The sequence below is a fragment of the Chiloscyllium punctatum genome, chromosome 25 (genome assembly GCF_047496795.1).
Source record: "Chiloscyllium punctatum isolate Juve2018m chromosome 25, sChiPun1.3, whole genome shotgun sequence".
NCBI classification, from domain to species: Eukaryota; Metazoa; Chordata; class Chondrichthyes; order Orectolobiformes; family Hemiscylliidae; genus Chiloscyllium; species Chiloscyllium punctatum.
Genome location: NC_092763.1, coordinates 81,674,228 through 81,695,410, shown reverse-complemented (window position 1 = coordinate 81,695,410; position 21,183 = coordinate 81,674,228).

Sequence of the window (21,183 nt, the reverse complement as noted above, 5' to 3'; positions counted from 1 at the left end):
TTCTCATGTTTGGTCATAAGGTGTGAATCAGAGGTAGAATGCTAGAAAACAAATCTCATACTGGGACATTTTGTGTTATTTTTACTCCAGCAGGAACGTTGAGAGAGAAAAAACAGAAACGTGTCAATACCACTTGAGACAGCAAGAGTGAATAAATATGATAATTTCAAACTCTGCGATAATGAGAAAAGACGGACTATAATTATCTCATAGAATGGTAGTCTTGATACAGAAACTATTGAGGACATTCACCCTTCCTTCACGGTAACAGAAACAAGACCAGGGTGAGCTGTGGACAGATTACAGACACTATGAATGTTCCGAATTTTGCTGGGGAGGAAGTGATGGTGCGAACATAAATATCTTAAAAGAAATAGTTTCAAGAAGGAATTAAATACAATTGATGTAAAGGGTAATTGAAACTTAGGGGAGATGTAGGATTTGAGAATGGACATAAATAAGATGGCAATGGATATTGTGACGTAATTATGATGTCAGCAGTCACATGAAGAAAGATATTAACAAGACAAGACAGGATGGATAAACTATTTCCACAGGTTGAAGATTCTAGAACTAGGGGCATAGTCTGAGAATTAGGGTCAGAGTGTTCAGGAGAGATGTTAGGACGCACTTTGACTCACAAAAAGTGGTAAATGTTTGGAATTCTCTTCCACAAATAGCAGTGGAAGATGGATCTGTTGTTAATTTTATTCTGAGATAGATAAATTTTTGTTTAAAATAGATATTAAGGGATGGATTGGGTACGTAGACAAGGTCTTTCCCCTAGTATGGGGAAGTCCAAAATTAGAGGAGATAGTTTTTGGGTGAGAGGGAAAAGATTGAAAAGGGATTTAAGAGGCAACTTTTCATGCAGAGGGTGGTACATGTATGGAATGAACTGCCAGAGGAAGTGGTGGGGGCTGGTACAATTACAACATTTAAAAGGCATCTGGATGTGTATATGAATAGGAAGGGATTAGAGGGATATAGGCCGAGTGTTGGCAAACGGGACTAGATTTATTTAGGATATCTGGTCAGCACGGAAGAGTTGGACCGAAGGATCTGCTTCTGGGCTGTATATCCCTATGACTCTTTGACTCTGTATGAACCAATGGAGTTAAGCCTCAGATCAGCCATGATCTCAGTGAATGGGGGATCAGGTTCAAGGGGCTGAATGGCCTACTCCTGTTCTTATGTAAGGATGGAATTATCCATACTATTGAGTGACATGTTTACAGAGAGCAATATTATGCACAAAAGTCTACATAAAAGAATTTGCAGAAATCTATGAGAATCAGACAATAGTCCTTTATAAGACATCAGAAACTATTTCCAATCGCCAGTTATCAGGAGAATCAAGGATTACCATCTGTACAGTGTGCAGATTAGAATACTAAATCACAAGTCTTGTGACAATGGAAACCAGTAAAGTTAAAGGCTAACAGGGAAAGCCCAGGTGAATCTGGTAGACAGGACAGACGTCTTCATGTTGATTTTTGTCGTCTCTGTTACATTTTAAACTTTAAAATGTTGCTGAAAGACAAATGAAAAATTGAGCCCTTTATTTAACTTCATGCAGAGTGAATTCTCAACTGTTTTCCATCTGGATACTTTGCTATAATCGTACTCCAGGAGGGAAAATGAGGACTGCAGATGCTGGAGATCGGAGTCAGGAGGGTGTAGTGCTGGAAAGTCGCAGTAAGTCAGGCAGCATCCAAGAAGCAGGAGAATCGACGTTTCGGGCAAAAGCCTGCTGAAAGCCCCGAAACGTCGAGTCTCCTGCTCCTCAGATGCTGCCTAACTTGCTGCGCCTTTCCAGCACCACATTCTCGATGACCATCATATTCCAGCCTTTGAAAGCTTTTATAAAGGAAGCCAAGCTCCAAACATTTAGGTAATTAGGAATAATATTGGACAACAGGAAAAAAATGATGTTAATTTTTTATGCATTATGTTTAATGTTTCAGTCACCGCAGTTCTCCTGAAAATGTTAATGATGTACAAAATGTGGACGTTGATTATGTTAAAAGCATTCCTGTTGCGATCATCAGCAAATATCCGCAATATGTTCAAGTACACAAATGCATCAGAAAAGTCTGCAAACTGGACACTTGTGTCTCATTATATTGCCATTGAACATTGATCAGCAGTGGCTGCTTTGCCTCATTACAACCGCCACTTCAAACTCTCCCTGATTCTGACACTGATTTATTCATGAGAGTTTAATTCCAACAAAGTACTTCCCTCCCAAGAAACCCAGTCATCAGGAGCACGATTAATTTCTAATTCTTCCTTATTCTGTCACACTTTTACTTCATTTTGCTCAGAAAACGTATTTTTACTTTTGCTTCGACCCAACCCATGGTGGAACGTTATAGATTCATGTCCCATTGCAGAGTTCTGTGCATATAACCCAGATTTCACATTTCCAATCCAGGACTGCAGGATTTAAGGTTGAGATGTTAAACCAGACTCCTGTCTGTTGCCTCAATAGAACATAAAATCGCTTCTTTAAGGAAGATCAGAAAAACTCTTGGTCAACCTGTATTCCTCCATCAACAGCAACAAGCTCGGAATTACCTGCTAAAGGAAATCAAAGAACTGCAGATGTTGGAAATCCGACACAAAAACAGAAATTGCTGGAGAAACTCAGCAGGTCTGACAGCATTTGTGGAGAGAAAACATGGTTGATGTTTGAAGTCTAGTGTGACTCTTCTTCAGAAATGCTACCCTTATAAAAGGTAGAAATGTGATAATTTTTTTGTGCTTCATGCTTTGAGTCCAGTGACCCTCCTGCAGAATAGTTATAGCATCTAGGGAAAAATGAAGTTTATTTTAATGATGATTTGGAGGTGCCAGTGTTGAACTGGGGTGTGCAAAGTTAAAAATCACACAACATGAAGTTAGAGTCCAACAGGTTTATTTGGAAGCCAAGCTTTCAGAGCACTCGTCCTTCATCAGGTGGTTGTAGATTGATTCACCACTAAAATAACACCATGACCCCAATATCCCGTCACCAAATTACCCTTTAATTATACATGGAAATTATACATTCCTTGACATTGGCTTGGCTCCCTCTGACTCAGCTCTCAGAGAGTTCAAATGTCTGACTCTCCTGTTTATATCTATCAGCCAGGGCTCTCTAATTGGACCAGGTTAACAGCCCCAATCAGGGAACTCATATTGTATGAGGTCCATATGACTGTCTTTGTTTCAAACTACAAACTGAATTTCCGTTTCTGTTTGTTTCAGATCTGCAGCAACTACAGTTCTTTGTTTCATTACAAAAACTTTCTTCCCTTGACTATAAAGTGGAACTCACGAAAGTACTTAATTACATTAGGTTAGATTCCTTACAGTGTGGAACTAGGCCCTTTGGCCAAAACAGTCCACACTGACCCTCCGAAGAGTAACTCACCCAGACCCATTTCCTTCTGACGAATGCACCTAACACTGTGGACAATTTAGCATGACCAGTTCACCTGACCTGCACATCTTTGGACTGTGGGAGGAAACCCATGCAGACACGGGGGAGAATGTGCAAACTCCACACAGACAGTTGCCCGAGGCTGGAATCAAACCTGGGACCCTGGCACTGTGAGGCAGCAGTGCTAACCACTGAGCCACTGTGCCACCCAGAAGTGCAAGTTCTTGCATGACAGGTGATCAGGTAATAAACACAATGCAGTCCCTTCAGTCCACCACATAAATTCTCGCTCTTTGAAAGTCCTCCACAATCAATGTCATCCATTTTGCTTCTTTCAGCTTGGCAGTTTTTTTTTATTGAGTTTACTGCTGTTTCAACCCTGAGTACCCTGTTTATTCTGTCAACATCTGTTTAGCGGGGGTCTCTGTGTAGGTGTCAAGCTCTATTGCAATTATTGCAATTATCTGTGATGTGTCAATCTCTCTTATTACAAAGACAAGCACCAAAATAAATCATGATATTCATCTGAAATGTAAACAACATTTCATAATAGGAGTGGGAGAACGATTGGAAGTGGAGAACAACTGACTTAAAAATCTCAAGCAAAGGTAATTCTTAAACTGGTGTTCAGGCAGTTTTGTGCATTCAATTAAAATGATTGATTTCCTTACAAGAGCCAGATCAATGTCATTTTCAGAAATTAGTCCCTTTGTTAACTTTTTGACTTCAGTAATTTCACTTTTGTCAAATAAAATTCAGAGCCGACATTAGCTCCGAGGTAAACAAGCAGGAGGCTGGGAGAACACAGCAAGGCAGGCAGCATCAGGAGGGACAGGCAGGAGGCTGGAGGAACACAGCAAGGCCAGGCAGCATCAGGAGGGACAGGCAGGAGGCTGGGAGAACACAGCAAGGCAGGCAGCATCAGGAGGGACAGGCAGGAGGCTGGAGGAACACAGCAAGGCCAGGCAGCATCAGGAGGGACAGGCAGGAGGCTGGGGGAACACAGCAAGGCCAGGCAGCATCAGGAAGGACAGACAGGAGGGTGGGGGAACACAGCAAGGCAGGCAGCATCAGGAGGGACAGGCAGGAGACTGGGAGAACACAGCAAGACAGGCAGCATCAGGAGGGACAGACAGGAGGGTGGGGGAACACAGCAAGGCAGGCAGCATCAGGAGGGACAGGCAGGAGGCTGGGGGAGCACAGCAAGTCAGGCAGCATCAGGAGGTGGAGAAGTTGATGTTTTGGTTGTAACCCTTCTTCAGGGTTAGGAGTGGGTAGCACCCAAAACATCGAATTCTCCACCTCCTGATGCTGCCTGGCCTTGCTGTGTTCCCCCAGCCTCCTGCCTGTCCCCCCTGATGCTGCTTAGTTTGCTGTGTTCCCCCAGCCTCCTGCCTGTCCGTCCTGATGCTGCCTGCCTTGCTGTGTTCCCCAGCCTCCTGCCTGTCCCTCCTGATGCTGCCTGCCTTGCTGTGTTCCCCAGCCTCCTGCCTGTCCCTCCTGATGCTGCCTGCCTTGCTGTGTTCCCCAGCCTCCTGCCTGTCCCTCCTGATGCTGCCTGCCTTGCTGTGTTCCCCAGCCTCCTGCTTAACTACTTTGGATTCCAGCCTCTCCAGTTATATTAGTTCCTAGGCTAGGAATGCTTCAGACTTATAAATTTAATCCTTGACCTCAGATCCCTTAGTGTCCTCATACCTTTTGATCTTTGTGAGCTGTTTGAACCGAGCAACACTCTGGTCTCCTTACTTGGGAAAGGATGTATGGCACTGGAGGGGGTGCAGAGGCGGTTCACTGGGTTGGTTCCAGAGTTGAGGGGGTCGGCTTATGAGGAGAGACTGAGTAGTTTGGGACTATATTCATTGGAATTTAAAAGATTGAGCGGGAATCTTAAAGAAACATATTAAGTTAGGAAGGGAGTAGATAAGATAGAAGTAGGGAGGATGTTTCCACTGGTGGGTGAAACTAGAACAAGAGGGTCATAGCCTCAAAATAAGGGGGATCAGATTTCGGACTGAGCTGAGGAGGAACTTCATCACCCAAAAACTTGCGTATCTGTGGAATTCCCTGCCCAGAGAAGCAGTTGAGGCTACATCATTGAGTATTTTTAAGGTAGATGTTTGGACAGATGTAAAGGAATTAAGGGTGAAGGTGAGCAGGTGGGTAAGTGGAGCTGATCAGCCCATGATCCTATTGAATGGTGGAACAGGCTCGATGGGCCAGATGGCCTACTCCTGATCCTCGTTCTTATGTCCTTAGCATTCCTCAAAATCCAGCAACTCTCACAACCTTGATGTTCAGCATCTCACTATTGTTGACAATGACATCAATATTAATAGGAGACAATGATGCAATGATACCGCCACTGGTCCATTCACCTTGAGAACAAGGCTGTGCTGCTTGGATTAACGTGGGTTCAAACCTCACCATGGTAACAAGTGAAATTTAATTTCAATTAATCAAAAGAAAAAACTGCAATGTAAATTCATGCTCGTCTCAGTAAGCATCAAAAGAGCAGGAGAGTTAACATTTTGGGCAGAGACTGATATCAGGATGGTTTAATGAAAGATCCTGCCCGAAAGATCAACTTACCTGCTCCTCAGATGCTGCCTAACATGCTGTGCTTTTCCAGCTCCTCATTTTATCAACTCTGACTTTCCAGCGTCTGCAGTCCTCACTATCTGTGGGTCTGGAGTCAAATGTAGGCCAGACCAGGTGAGGATGGCAATTTCTTTCCCTCGAGGACATTAGTGAACAATTACTTCTTTACAGTGTGGAAGTAAGTAATCTAAAATCTCTCAGTAATGGGATTGTAAAACTATCACTTTCTTTTGTAAAAACCCATCTTGTTCACTAATGTCCTCGAGGGAAAGAAATTGCCATCCTCACCTGGTCTGGCCTACATGTGACTCCAGACCCACCGCAATGTGGGTGAGTCTGAAATGGCTCCAACCAGCTACTTTGTTAAAAGCTAATTCGGGATGGGCAACAATGGGACAGGCCATGAATCAAAATAACAGCTCACTCACTTTGATCATATGAGATTTGCACAAATATATTAACTTCGTAGAATTCTTCTCACAGTTACCAAAGCAGAAATATTTAGAGAACTAAATTAAGATGAACCCTGGGCAAATGTCACCTGTGTTTGGCAAATCAAAGCAGCCCCTGATAAGGTCCTCTCGGGGTTTCATGCCTCAGCAGTGTTAACTTCAGGAGTTGTGAGCCTATCTACTCGAAGGACACAGGTCTGCACATTTGTTACACTACAGGAGACCATTTACTCCATTGTGCCTGCACTGGCTCCACACCCAGTGCCTACCACCTGACTTTTCCCTTCATTCCTGCATGCAATTTCTATCCAAATAGCCACCCAATGTTCCAACTGAACTTCCCTCCACCATATTTCCAGACCCAAGCTACTCGCTGGGTGAAGAAGTATTTTCTCACATCACCCTTGTTCCATCTGCACATCAATTCCCACTCATTCATAGAGTCATAGAGTCATAGAGAAGTACAGCATGGAAACAGACTCTTTGATCCAACCCGTTCATACCGACCAGATATCACAACCCATTCTCGTCCCACCTGCCAGCACCCAGCCCATATCCCTCCAAACCCTTCCTATTCACATACCCATCCAAATGTCTTTAAAATGTTGTAATTGTACCAGCCTCCACCACTTCCTCTGGCAACTCAATTGTACTAGCTTCCACCATTTTGTTTTGTAAACAGAAACAATTTCTCCCTCAAGATTTTGGAACTGTCTACCAAAACTCCTCTGAGCCATCTTCTGTCCAAGGGAGAGCAGTCCCAATTTCTTCAACCTCTCCTCATCATTGAAGTTTCTCAGTACTGTAGACAACTGTAGACAACACACCAGCTGAGGTTGGACAAGTGTGCTCTCTAAGTTCACAGGCACTTGAGTTCATTTTCCCCAAACCCCTGAACCCACCCTCACCATCCCCCCACCCCCTGCCAACCAAGTGAGTCGCCCGCTGCTCCTTTCTTTGTCATTCCTTCCTGGATGCCAGCATTACTGCCAAGGCCAGCATTATTGCACATCCCAAAAACCCTTGAGAAGGTGATGGTGGGACTGAGCATCCTTCTTTAACTGCTGCAGCCCCTGTTGTGGAGTTACACCTCACAGTGCTGTTCAGAAAAGGAATCAAAGAATTTTGACCTTGCCACAATGAAGGCATGATGATGTAGTTCCAAGTCACGACTGGGTGTGAATTGGGTCTTGGTTTTGTCTGTTGATGCTGGTCACATTGGACAGTTTTTATTTTCATTAACCTTTGTCTCTCAGCCTCCTTCCTCCCCTCCCACATTCCTGATGAAGGGCCTATGCCCGAAACGTCGATTCTCCTGCTCCTCGGATGCTGCCTGTCCTGCTGTGCCTTTCCAGCACCACACTTTTCAACTCTTGCATTAACCTTTAAAGAATAGTTTAATGCAGCAATGTGGTTTCCTAAGCCATTTCAGAGGGCATTCAAGAGTCAACAGTATTGCTGTGGGTCTAGAGTCACATAGAACAGAACAGAACAATACAGCACAGAACAGGCCCTTCGGCCCACGATGTTGTGCCGAACATTTGTCCTAGCTTAAGCACCTATCCATGTACCTATCCAATTGCCGCTTAAAGGACACCAATGATTCTGACTCTGCCACTCCCACAGGCAGCGCATTCCAAGCCCCCACCACTCTCTGAGTAAAGAACCTACCCCTGACATCCCCCCTATACCTTCCACCCTTCACCTTAAATTTATGACCCCTTGTAACACTCTGTTGTACCTGGGGAAAAAGTCTCTGACTGTCTACTCTACCTATTCCCTGATCATCTTATAAACCTCTATCAAGTCACCCCTCATCCTTCGCCGTTCCAATGAGAAAAGGCCTAGCACTCTCAACCTATCCTTGTACGACCTATTCTCCATTCCAGGCAACATCCTGATAAATCTCCTCTGCACTCTCGCCAAAGCTTCCACATCTCTCCTAAAATGAAGTGACCAGAACTGCACACAGTACTCCAAATGTGGCCTTACCAAGGTCCTATACAGCTGCAACATCACCTCACGACTCTTGAATTCAATCCCTCTGCCAATGAACGCTAATACACCATAGGCCTTCTTACAAGCTCTACCCACCTGAGTGGCAACTTTCAAAGATCTATGAACATAGACCCCAAGATCCCTCTGCTCCTCCACCTTACTAAGAACCCTACCATTAACCCTGTATTCCGCATTCTTATTTGTCCTTCCAAAATGGACAACCTCACACTTGACAGGGTTGAACTCCATCTGCCACTCCTCAGCCCAGCTCTGCATCATATCTAAGTCCCTTTGCAGCTGACAACAGCCCTCCTCACTATCCACAACTCCACCAATCTTCGTATTGTCTGCAAATTTACTGACCTTCTCTTCAACTCCCTCTTCCAAGTCATTAATAAAAATTACAAACAGTAGAGGACCCAGAACTGATCCCTGCGGAACTCCACTTGTAACTGGGCTCCAGGCTGAATATTCACCATCTACCACCACTCTCTGATTTAGACCAGTTAGCCAGTTCTCTATCCAACTGGCCAAACTTCCTACTATCCCATGCCTCCTGACTTTCCGCATAAGCCTACCATGGGGAGCCTTATCAAATGCCTTATTAAAATCCATGTACAAAGCATCCACTGCTCTACCCTCATCCACATGCTTGGTCACCTCCTCAAAGAATTCAGACATGCAGACCATTGTTGGATTTTCTACCCTAAAGGACATTTGTGAACCTATTGATCTGAGCCTTAACTGTACACCAGGACTCTGTCCCCACAGCTCTCTGTAGGAAGGAGTTCCAAAGATTCACAACCCTCAGAGAAGATATTCTTCCTCATCTCAGTCTTAAATTGGCACCATTTTATTCTGTGACTATTCCCACTGGTCCTGACATCCCATGAGGGAAAACATCCTCTCAGCATTGACCCTGTCCAGCCTCTTCAGAATCCAATATGTTTCAATGAGGTCACCTTTCATTTTTCTAAATTCCGGTGAGTACAGTGCCAACCTGCTTTGTCTATGCTCATGAGACACTCCTTCCAATCCAGGGATCATCCCAGTGAATCTCCACAGATCGGCCTCCAATGGAACGATATCTTTCCTTAAATAACGGAACCAAAACTGTTCTCAATATTCCAGATGTAACCCAACCATTAACAGAAACAAACTACTTGGCAGCAGCTGAGGAGAGAATGGGGTGGCACAGTGGCTCAGTGGTTAGTATTGCTATCTTACATCAAGAGGGACCTGCGTTCGATTCCACCCTCAGTCTGTGTGAAATTTGCACCTTCTCCCTGTATCTGCATGAGTTTTCTCCCACAATGCAAAAATGTACAGGTTAGGTGGATTGGCTGTGCTAAATTGCCCACAGTGTTCAGGGATGCCGAGGTTAGGTGCATCAGTCAGAGGGGAATGGGTTTGGGTGGGTTAATCTTTAAAGCATTGGTGTGGACTTGTTGGACCAAAAGGCCTGTTTCCACGCTGTAGGGATTCTATAATAATAAAAAAGAAATGTTTCCAGCCCATGACCCTTCTGAAACTTGTTTTCTTTCAACATAACCAAAACATAACATAACCTGCACTGGTTGCCCTAACCAAGTCAATCTACAGCTTAACATAAGCCCTGCCCTGTAAATACATGCTCAGCTCTTTAGAAGTAAGACTGCAACTATATACCTTATTCACAAAATCTAAACTCACGTTTCAATCATTAAAATCTAGCAACGGAGGATCATGGCACGAACAAACGGAATGGTTTACTATGGTTTTGGAGATTCTATTGTACTTCAGTGAGTGACACACTAACTAAGTCGGGTAATTTAGCTTCACTCGGTAAGATTTGAGCAGATGATTCAGTTCGACACTCTCGCGTGGGGAATCCAGCAGTGTCTGAGATGCTGTCTTACAAGTGCTCTCTCAGATGGTTATAAAGGCCTTGTTGGGATTATTCAGATAATATCAGGGGAGTTCTCCTGGTCAGCAATCATTCATCAAGCGAATTGCTGTTTGTGGGGATTCCAATCAGTGTCACATTTCCCATGTTCGACAGTGACTACACCTTGGATGGTGCAAAGCACAGTGGGATCGTGTGCGTTAGTTTCTGAAAGGTAAGCTCCTCTTTCACTTTGCAAGTTCTCTTCACACCTTAGGGAAGAAATCTGATGCAGCGAGAAAATTGTTTCTCATGCTCAAGAGCAAATGAATCTCTGTCAAGCATTATAGACTGAATGGTTACAATGGAGTAATAGTATTCCCTCCAGAGCAATTAACGTAGGATAAAAAGTTGGTGGGAAATCCCATCCTTGACTTAGCCTGAATTATTCCCTGCTGATAGGCATAAGCTTTCCCTATGGATTACCAAGAAAAGGAACACTCTATATATAGTCCTGCATTCACTGACCACAAAGCAACCATTGGTTGAAAAGGACAAATTGCCTACAAAAGAATATAGTACATAAGTGAAAAAGAAACTTCATCGTGAATCGTTTTGTATTGCTCCCCTCTGGATAATTCCTAAGAAATACCAATGTAACGGGGGTTGTCAGTTTTACACTGTATGAGAAGAGTGCAGTTATTGGTTGGCAAGTTCTCTGTGTGTCTGAGTGGGTTTCCTCCCGGTGCTCCGGTTTCCTCCCACTGTCCAAAGTTATGCAGGTTAAGGTGGATTAGCAATGCTTAATTGTCCATAGGATGTGCAAGATGGATTAGCCATGGGAAATGCAAGGTTACAGGGATCGGGTACGGAGGTCGGATGGATGGGATGCTCTTTTGAGGGTCAGTAAGGACTCAATGAGCTGAACCGCTTGCTTCCACACTGTGGTGATACAATGATTTTACAAAGTGGACTCTAATTAGAAGTCAAATTTGTGATTTCCAATTGATCACCACTGTGTTCTCATACAGTATAAATGGGATATGCTACTGTTACATTGGTATTCTTGCAAAGTGTCCTGATGAGATCAAGATGAGAAGCTTTGACAAAATGGGTTGAATCGCGTATTTTTCCACTAAGTCCAAGTTGCGTTGTGTATTTGGGAGGATTTGTTTTACCAGAGGGGATTTGTTTTACCAGAGGGGATTTGTTTTACCAGAGGGGCCAATGAGTTCTATCACCATTTCATTCCAAACGCATCACTACCTACCTCACCCCATGGTGTCTGTGTCAGCTGATTTCTGCCCCATCCTGGAACCTACTGGCACTCAGCAGATAACCAATGGAACACTGTCACCCCTCACACTTCAGTCAACTTTAAGAGGTAACTGTGCACCAGATGAGCATTGACATTCCAAAGATGGCTTGTTCTGATGTTTCTGGAAGATGTTGGGAAGGGAGATGATGGTACTGTGATTCTCCAACAGGGACCTAGAGGCCTGATGGAGGAGGGGGAGGAGGTGGAAAAGAGGGGAATATTCTTCCTGAGATACAGGCAGTGGTTAGTGTACCACTGGATGCTGCCAGCCGAGTCTAAGGTCACCAGCTTGGTCTGTATCATTCCCACTGGCCAGAGGAATGGCCAGCAGGGTTACAAATGTCACACACTTCTCCTGGTTCCCTCACACTCTCTCTATCCCTGCTGCTGAAGTCCTCTGTCACTAAGAGTCATGCTCTACCACTTGCACTATTGTCTGCAACATCTTCTCCCACTCATAACCTCCCCTCCCCTAACACTTCTCCCCCTTCTACACTGCCACCTCCCCTACAGCGGAACCCTTCACCATCTTTCAACAGGCCTGCACTGGCTGTACCACTCAATGCCATTCCCCTCAATGCCTCCTTATCTCTCATTTTTATTGGACAGAGTATTGAGTACAGGAGTTGGGAGGTCATGTTGCGGCTGTACAGGACATTGGTTAGGCCACTGTTGGAATATTGCATGTCTTTCTGGTCTCCTTCCTATCGGAAAGATGTTGTGGAACTCATAAGGATTCAGAAAAGATTTACAAGGATGCTGCCAGGGTTGGAGGATTTGAGCTACAGGAAGAGGCTGTACAGGCTGGGGCTGTTTTCCCTGGAGCGTCAGAGGCTGAGGGGTGATCTTATAGAGATTTATAAAATCATGAGGGGCATGGATAGGATAAATAGACAAAGTCTCTTCCCTGGGGTTGGGTAGTCCAGAACTAGAGAGCAAAGGTTTAGGGTGAGAGGGGAAAGATATAAAAGAGATGGAAGGGGCAACTTTTTCACACAGAGGGTGGTATGTGTATGGAATGGGCTGCCAGAGGAAGTAGTGGAGGCTGGTACAATTGCAATATTTAAAAGACATCTGGATGAGTATATGAATAGGAAGAGTTTGGAGGGATATGGGCCGGGTGCTGGCAGGTGGGACTAGATTGGGTTGAGATATCTGTTCGGCATGGACGGGTTGGACCGAAGGGTCTGTTTCCATGCTGTCCATCTCTATGACTCTGAGGGCGAAGATGGCCCAAAACATAGCAGATAGGTCCTGGATGTGTGAGAGGTCCCTGACAGCGAGCTCCTATGAGGGGAGAACCCTGGCTCTTGAAGAAGAAAGTTGAGACCATTCTGAGTTCTGAAGAACGGTCACTAGACCTGAAACTTTAACTCAGCTTTCTCTCCACAGCTGCTGCCAGACCTGCTGAGTTTCTCCAGCAATTTCCGTTCTTGTTTTAGATTTCCAGCATCTGCAGATCAGTGTTTATTTTGTTTCCCAAAAGAGCCACTTGTTGTCAAATACATCCTCGAAATGTTTCAAGACTTCTGTCTCCCCCTGACCACAATAATGATCCCATGTAATTGAATAAAATTTCAAGATGCCTATGAAAGATGCCATCAGTAAGTGTTTTGATAATATAGGGTACTGCTTCTATTGATTACTTCTTGACATGTAACAATTAATTGATTGATTTATTGTCATGTGTCCTGAAGTACAGTGAAAAGCTTTGTTTATGAGCAGTACAGGTAGATCATAGCAAGCAAAGATGTACAGAACAATGGATTCATTAGATTACAATGTGGAAACAGGCCCTTCGACCCAACAAGTCCATACCGACCCGTCACCCACCCATACCCCTTACCTAACACTACGGGCAATTTAGCATGGCCAATTCACCTGACCTGCACATCTTTGGACTGTGGGAGGAAACCCACACAGACACGGGGAGAATGTGCAAACTCCACACAGTCAGTCGCCTGAGGCAGGAATTGAACCCAGGTCTCTGGCGCTGTGAGGCAGCAGTGCTAACCACTGTGCTACTGTGCTGCCCAGATGCAGGTTTATGATTAGCATTGCACAGGACGTATTAGAGAGATCAATGTTAGTGAGGTCAACATTATTTAAGACCAATGAGTCCATTCAATAGTCTAATGCCTATAGTGCCTTTTGGAAGTGGTCCAGGCACAATGGGCTGAATGGCCTCCTCTGTACTGTAACAATTCTGTGACTGTGTGATTGTTTAATTCACTTATCCTGTCTTTCGCAATGTAACACAGACACAACATTGAGGACTGATCTTCAGTTAAGTGCGTGCCTCACAGGGTGAACTGACCTTTATTACTTTTGACTCGCTTAACTTTTGTGTCTCCACAAGAAAATTCAATTGTACCCAATCTGATTTCATATGCAATGCATTATGCAGAATCTGATCTCATAACAGGCATAAGTATATCACAACATTCAGCTAAAGATTAATCAGTTAAAATGGCAATTCAAGCTTTTCAATCTGTATTACAGGTTTCAGGTGTGTGAGAGAGTATGGAATTGAGCAAATCACCTTGACATTTCAGTTGTGGTGCAGAGAGAGCGTGACATAATCAGATATTAGTGGAGATATTCAGCCAGCTGCCCTGTAATATTGTGATGTGAAAGGTGCTGTTTGGAAACCAGAAAATTGCCCTGCCCAGCAATCTCTCCTCAACCAAACCGAACAAAGAGCGCCAGATAAATGCTCATTAACGTGCTGTTGTGGGAGATTGCTCTGTGCAATTGGTCATTCTGTCTGCCTACACTGCAAATGAATGGTGTATTAATTTTATATGGGGTAGCCCAGTCAGATATAAATATAGGCTGACTGCGTTGAAATTAAGATTATATAAAATGCTAACAGCGAATGACAATATAGATAGGGAAAAAGTGAGGACTGCAGATGCTGGAGATCGGAGCTGAAAATGTGTTGCTGGAAAAGCGCAGCAGGTCAGGCAGCATCCAAGGAGCAGGAGAATCGACGTTTCGGGCATGAGCCCTTCTTCAGGAATTCTCCCAATATAGATAGGGAGCAGATGCTTCCCCTTGTAGTGAAACTGGAATGAGAAGTCATACTTTTGGGATAAAGGGCGGCAAATTTAAAACAGAGATGAGGAGGAATTACTTGGTGACCTGGACAGACTCGCTGGATGGGCAAATACTTGGCAAATACAACATAATGTGTGGATAAATATGAAGTTATATACTTTGGTGGCAATAACCGGAAGACAGATGAATATATAAATGGTGGCTGTTTAGGGAAAGGTGAGGTGCAACGAGACCTGGGTGTCATGGTCGAACAGTCACTGAGGGTTGGTGTGCAGGTGCAGCAGGCAGTGGGGGAAGCTAATGGCATGCTGGCCTTCATAATGAGAGGATGTGCGTATCGGAGTAAGGATGTCTTTCTGCAGTTATACAGGGGCTTGGTGAGGCCACACCTTGTGTACTGTGTGCAGTTTTGGTCTTCTAGTCTGAGGGAGGACATTCTTGCTATTGAGGGAGTCCAGTAAAGGTTCACCAGACTGATTCCCTGGATGGCAGCCCTGACATATGAAGAAAGACTGGATCGAATGGGCTTGTACTCACTGGATTTTACAAGAATGTCGGGGGAATCTCACAGAAACATCTAAAATCCTGATGGGACTGGACAGGCTGGAGGCGGGAAGGATGTTCTCGATGTTGGGGAAGTCCAGAATAAGGGGTCACAGTCTGAGAATAAGGGGTAAGCCATTCAGGACTGAGATGAGGAAGTTTCTTCCCTCAGAGAGTTGTGAACCTGTGGAATTCTCTCCCACAGGAAGCTGTTGGAGCCAGTTTATTAGATAGATTCAAGAGGGAGCTGGACTTGGTCCTTGTGGCCTATTCCTGCAGCCAATATCGATGTTTCTGCGTTTATTTCTCTCAAAGGGTCATGACTCTGTGGGGTTCACTCCTTCAGACTGCAGTGGATGATGGGAGATAGATTTTTAACGAGTTGAAGTGTCACGGAGAATGGGCAGGAAAGTGGAGTTGAGGTTGAGATGAGATCAGCCATAATTTCATGTTCTCCCCGTGTCTGCGTGGGTTTCCTCCGGGTGCTCCGGTTTCCTCCCACAGACCAAAAAATGTGGAGGTCAGGTAAATTGCCCGTAGTGTTAGGTGAAGGGGTAAATGTAGGGGAATGGGCCTGGGTGGGTTGCTCTTCGGTGGGTTGGTGTGGACTTGTTTGGCCGAAGGGCCTGTTTCCACACTGTAGGGAATCTAGTCTAATTGTACGAAATGGAACAGGTTTGAGGGGCTGAATCATCTCCCCCGATCCGAGCTCCTAATGTTCTGATGCTAACCTTCATATCATTACACAGCCGTCTCTGAATTTGGTCAGTAATCAGTGCTATGCAGATAAAAACGAACAGATATTACATTCAGAAAATGTAGGAACATGAAGAGATCATTCAGCCCCTTAAATCTACACTCCCATGCAATGAGCTCTGATATCCAAACTCCAACCAGCTGCCTTGTATTCCTTGACTGGAAAAATCCAATTATCTTTCAGATTTCATGTTATAAATCAAGCAAACAGCTTTTGTTTTTTGAGGAGAGCATTCCACATTTCTATCATTCAAACCATCCTCATCTTACTTTAATCAGTCGCTTCTCCAACATTCCCTGTGGCTTTTACATTTGTGCTGCTGATTATATTACACTGCTCTTGTACAGGTTGATTCTTGACAGGCTTGGGAAGTTCCAGTACAATCAATGAAACAAGATAATCCCAAACTAATGTTCTGAATTAATGTTTTATAAAAACTCCAAGTGAACCATCCTTCATGTTTCACTGATGGGGAGATAAATAGCAAGATTAAACAATAAGCAGCACACAAGCAGACTCAGCAAAATGCTAATTCACTTTCAAAAATGGAATGCTGAATTTTGAATTTCAGAGAGTGGATCTTGATTTTATTTTCACGTCAATTGGACACCAGTGTCTCAAATTACTAAATTGTAAAAAATGTCCTCAAATGTCACCCACACCCAGAGTACAGCACTCACACCCAGAGTACTGCACCTACACCCAGAGTACAGCACTCACACCCAGAGTACAGCACTCACACCCAGAGTACAGCCCCCAAACACAGAGTACAGCACTCACACCCAGAGTACAGCACTCACACCCAGAGTACAGCACCCACACCCAGAGAACAGCATCTACACACAGAGTACAGCACTCACCCAGAGTAAAGCCCCCAAACACAGAGGACAGCACTCACACCCAGAGTACAGCACTCACATCCAGAGTACAGCACTCACACCCAAAGTACAGCACCCACACACAGAGTACAGCACTCACACCCAGAGTACAGCACTCACACACAGAAGACAGCACTCACACCCAGAGTGCAGCACCCAAACACAGAGTGCAGCATTCACACCCAGAGTACAACACCCAAACACAGAGTACAGCATTCACACCCAGAGTACAGCACCCAAACACAGAGTACAGCACTCACACCCAGAGTACAGCATTCACACCCAGAGTACAGCACCCAAACACAGAGTACAGCACTCACACCCAGAGTACAGCACCCACACACAGAGTACAGCACTCACACCCAGAGTACAGCACCCAAACACAGAGTACAGCACTCACACCCAGAGTACAGCACTCACACCCAGAGTACAGCACCCAAACATAGAGTACAGCACCCACACAAAGAGTACAGCACCCACACCCAGAGTACAGCACCCAAACAAGAGTACAGCACTCACACCCAGAGTACAGCACCCACACCCAGAGTACAGCACTCACACCCAGAGTACAGCACCCAAACACAGAGTACAGCACCCAAACACAGAGTACAGCACTCACACCCAGAGTACAGCACCCAAACACAGAGTACAGCACTCACACCCAGAGTACAGCACCCACACACAGAGTACAGCACTCACACCCAGAGTACAGCACCCAAACACAGAGTACAGCACTCACACCCAGAGTACAGCACTCACACCCAGAGTACAGCACCCAAACATAGAGTACAGCACCCACACAAAGAGTACAGCACCCACACCCAGAGTACAGCACCCAAACAAGAGTACAGCACTCACACCCAGAGTACAGCACCCAAACACAGAGTACAGCACTCACACCCAGAGTACAGCACCCACACCCAGAGTACAGCACCCAGAGTACAGCACTCACACCCAGAGTACAGCACCCACACCAAGAGTACAGCATTCACACCCAGAGTACAGCATCCAAACACAGAGTACAGCACCCACAGAGTATAGCATTCACACCCAGAGTACAGCACCCAAACATAGAGTACAGCACCCACACAAAGAGTACAGCACCCACACCCAGAGTACAGCACCCAAACAAGAGTACAGCACTCACACCCAGAGTACAGCACCCAAACACAGAGTACAGCACTCACACCCAGAGTACAGCACCCACACCCAGAGTACAGCACCCAGAGTACAGCACTCACACCCAGAGTACAGCACCCACACCAAGAGTACAGCATTCACACCCAGAGTACAGCACCCAAACACAGAGTACAGCACTCACACCCAGAGCACAGCACCCACACCAAGTGTACAGCACCCACGTCCAGACTACTGAACCCACACCCAGAATACAGCACCCATACCCCGAGCACAGCACCCACACACCAATAGTACAGCACCCACACCCAGAGCACAGCACCCACACACAGAGTACAGCATCCACACCCAGAGCACAGCACCCACACCCAGAGCATGGCACCCACACCCAGTGTACTGTAACCATACCCAGAGTACAGCACTCACACTCAGAGAACAGCACTCACACTCAGAGAACAGCACTCACACTCAGAGTACAGTACTTACACTCAGAGTACAGCACCCAGAGTACAGCACCCACACACAGAGTACAGCACTCACACCCAGAGTACAGCACCCAAACACAGAGTACAGCACTCACACCCAGAGTACAGCACTCACACCCAGAGTACAGCACCCAAACATAGAGTACAGCACCCACACAAAGAGTACAGCACCCACACCCAGAGTACAGCACCCAAACAAGAGTACAGCACTCACACCCAGAGTACAGCACCCAAACACAGAGTACAGCACTCACACCCAGAGTACAGCACCCACACCCAGAGTACAGCACCCAGAGTACAGCACTCACACCCAGAGTACAGCACCCACACCAAGAGTACAGCATTCACACCCAGAGTACAGCATCCAAACACAGAGTACAGCACCCACAGAGTATAGCATTCACACCCAGAGTACAGCACCCACTCCCAGAGTATAGCACTCACACCCAGAGTACAGCACCCACTCCCAGAGTACAGCACTCACACCCAGAGTACAGCACTCACACCCTGTGTACAGCACCCAAACACAGAGTACAGCACTCACACCCAGAGCACAGCACCCACACCAAGTGTACAGCACCCACGTCCAGACTACTGAACCCACACCCAGAATACAGCACCCATACCCCGAGCACAGCACCCACACACCAATAGTACAGCACCCACACCCAGAGCACAGCACCCACACACAGAGTACAGCACCCACACCCAGAGCACAGCACCCACACCCAGAGCATGGCACCCACACCCAGTGTACTGTAACCATACCCAGAGTACAGCACTCACACTCAGAGAACAGCACTCACACCCAGAGTACAGCACCCACACACAGAGCACTACACCCAAACACAGAGTACAGCACTCACACCCAGAGTACAGCACCCAAACACAGAGTACAGCACCCACAAACAGAGTACAGCACTCACACCCAGAGTACAGCACTCACACCCAGAGTACAGGACCCAAACACAGAGTACAGCACCCACAAACAGAGAACAGCACTCACACCCAGAGTACAGCACCCAAACACAGAGGACAGCACTCACACCCAGAGTACAGCATTCACATCCAGAGTACAGCACTCACACCCATAGTACAGCACCCATACCCAGAGTACAGCACTCACACACAGAGTACAGCACCCATACCCAGAGTACAGCACTCACACACAGAGTACAGCACTCACACACAGAAGACAGCACTCACACCCAGAGTGCAGCACCCAAACACAGAGTGCAGCATTCACACCCAGAGTACAGCACCCACACCCAGAGTACAGCATTCACACCCAGAGTACAGCACTCACACCCAGAGTACAGCACCCACACACAGAGTACAGCACTCACACCCAGAGTACAGCACCCACACACAGAGTACAGCACTCACACCCAGAGTACAGCACTCACACCCAGAGTACAGCACCCAGAGTACAGCACCCACACCCGGAGTACAGCACCCACACCCAGAGTACAGCACCCACGCAGAGTACAGCACTCACACCCAGACTACAGCACTCACACCCAGAGTACAGCACCCAAACACAGAGTACAGCACTCACACCCAGAGTACAGCACTCACACCCAGAGTACAGCACCCAAACACAGAGTACAGCACTCACACCCAGAGTACAGCACCCAAACACAGAGTACAGCACCCACACCCAGAGTACAGCACCCACACCCAGAGTACAGCACCCAGAGTACAGCACCCACACCCGGAGTACAGCACCCACACCCAGAGTACAGCACCCACACACAGAGTACAGCACTCACACCCAGAGTACAGCACCCAAACACAGAGTACAGCACCCACACACAGAGTACAGCACTCACACCCAGAGTATAGCGCCCACACACAGAGTACAGCACTCACACACAGAGTACAGCACCCAGAGTACAGCACCCACACCCAGAGTACAGCACCCAGAGTACAGCACTCACACCCAGAGTACAGCACCCACACACAGAGTACAGCACTCACACCCAGAGTATAGCGCCCACACACAGAGTACAGCACTCACACCCAGAGTACAGCACCCAGAGTACAGCACCCACACCCAGAGTACAGCACTCACACCCAGAGTACAGCACCCAGAGTACAGCACCCACACCCAGAGTACAGCACTCACACCCAGAATACAGCACTCACACCCAGAGTACAGCACCCACACACAGAGTACAGCACTCACACCCAGAGTACAGCACCCAAACACAGAGTACAGCACCCAGAGTACAGCATTCACACCCAGAATACAGCACTCACACCCAGAGTACAGCACCCACACACAGAGTACAGCACTCACACCCAGAGTACAGCACTCACACCCAGAGTACAGCACTCACACCCAGAATACAGCACCCACACACAGAGTACAGCACTCACACCCAGAATACAGCACTCACACCCAGAGTACAGCACTCACACCCAGAATACAGCACTCACACCCAGAGTACAGCACTCACACACAGAGTACAGCACTCACACCCAGAGTACAGCACCCAAACACAGAGTACAGCACTCACACCCAGAGTACAGCACCCAAACACAGAGTACAGCACTCACACCTAGAGTACAGCACCCACAACCAGAGTACAGCACCCACACACAGAGTACAGCACTCACACCCAGAGTACAGCACTCACACCCAGAATACAGCACTCACACCC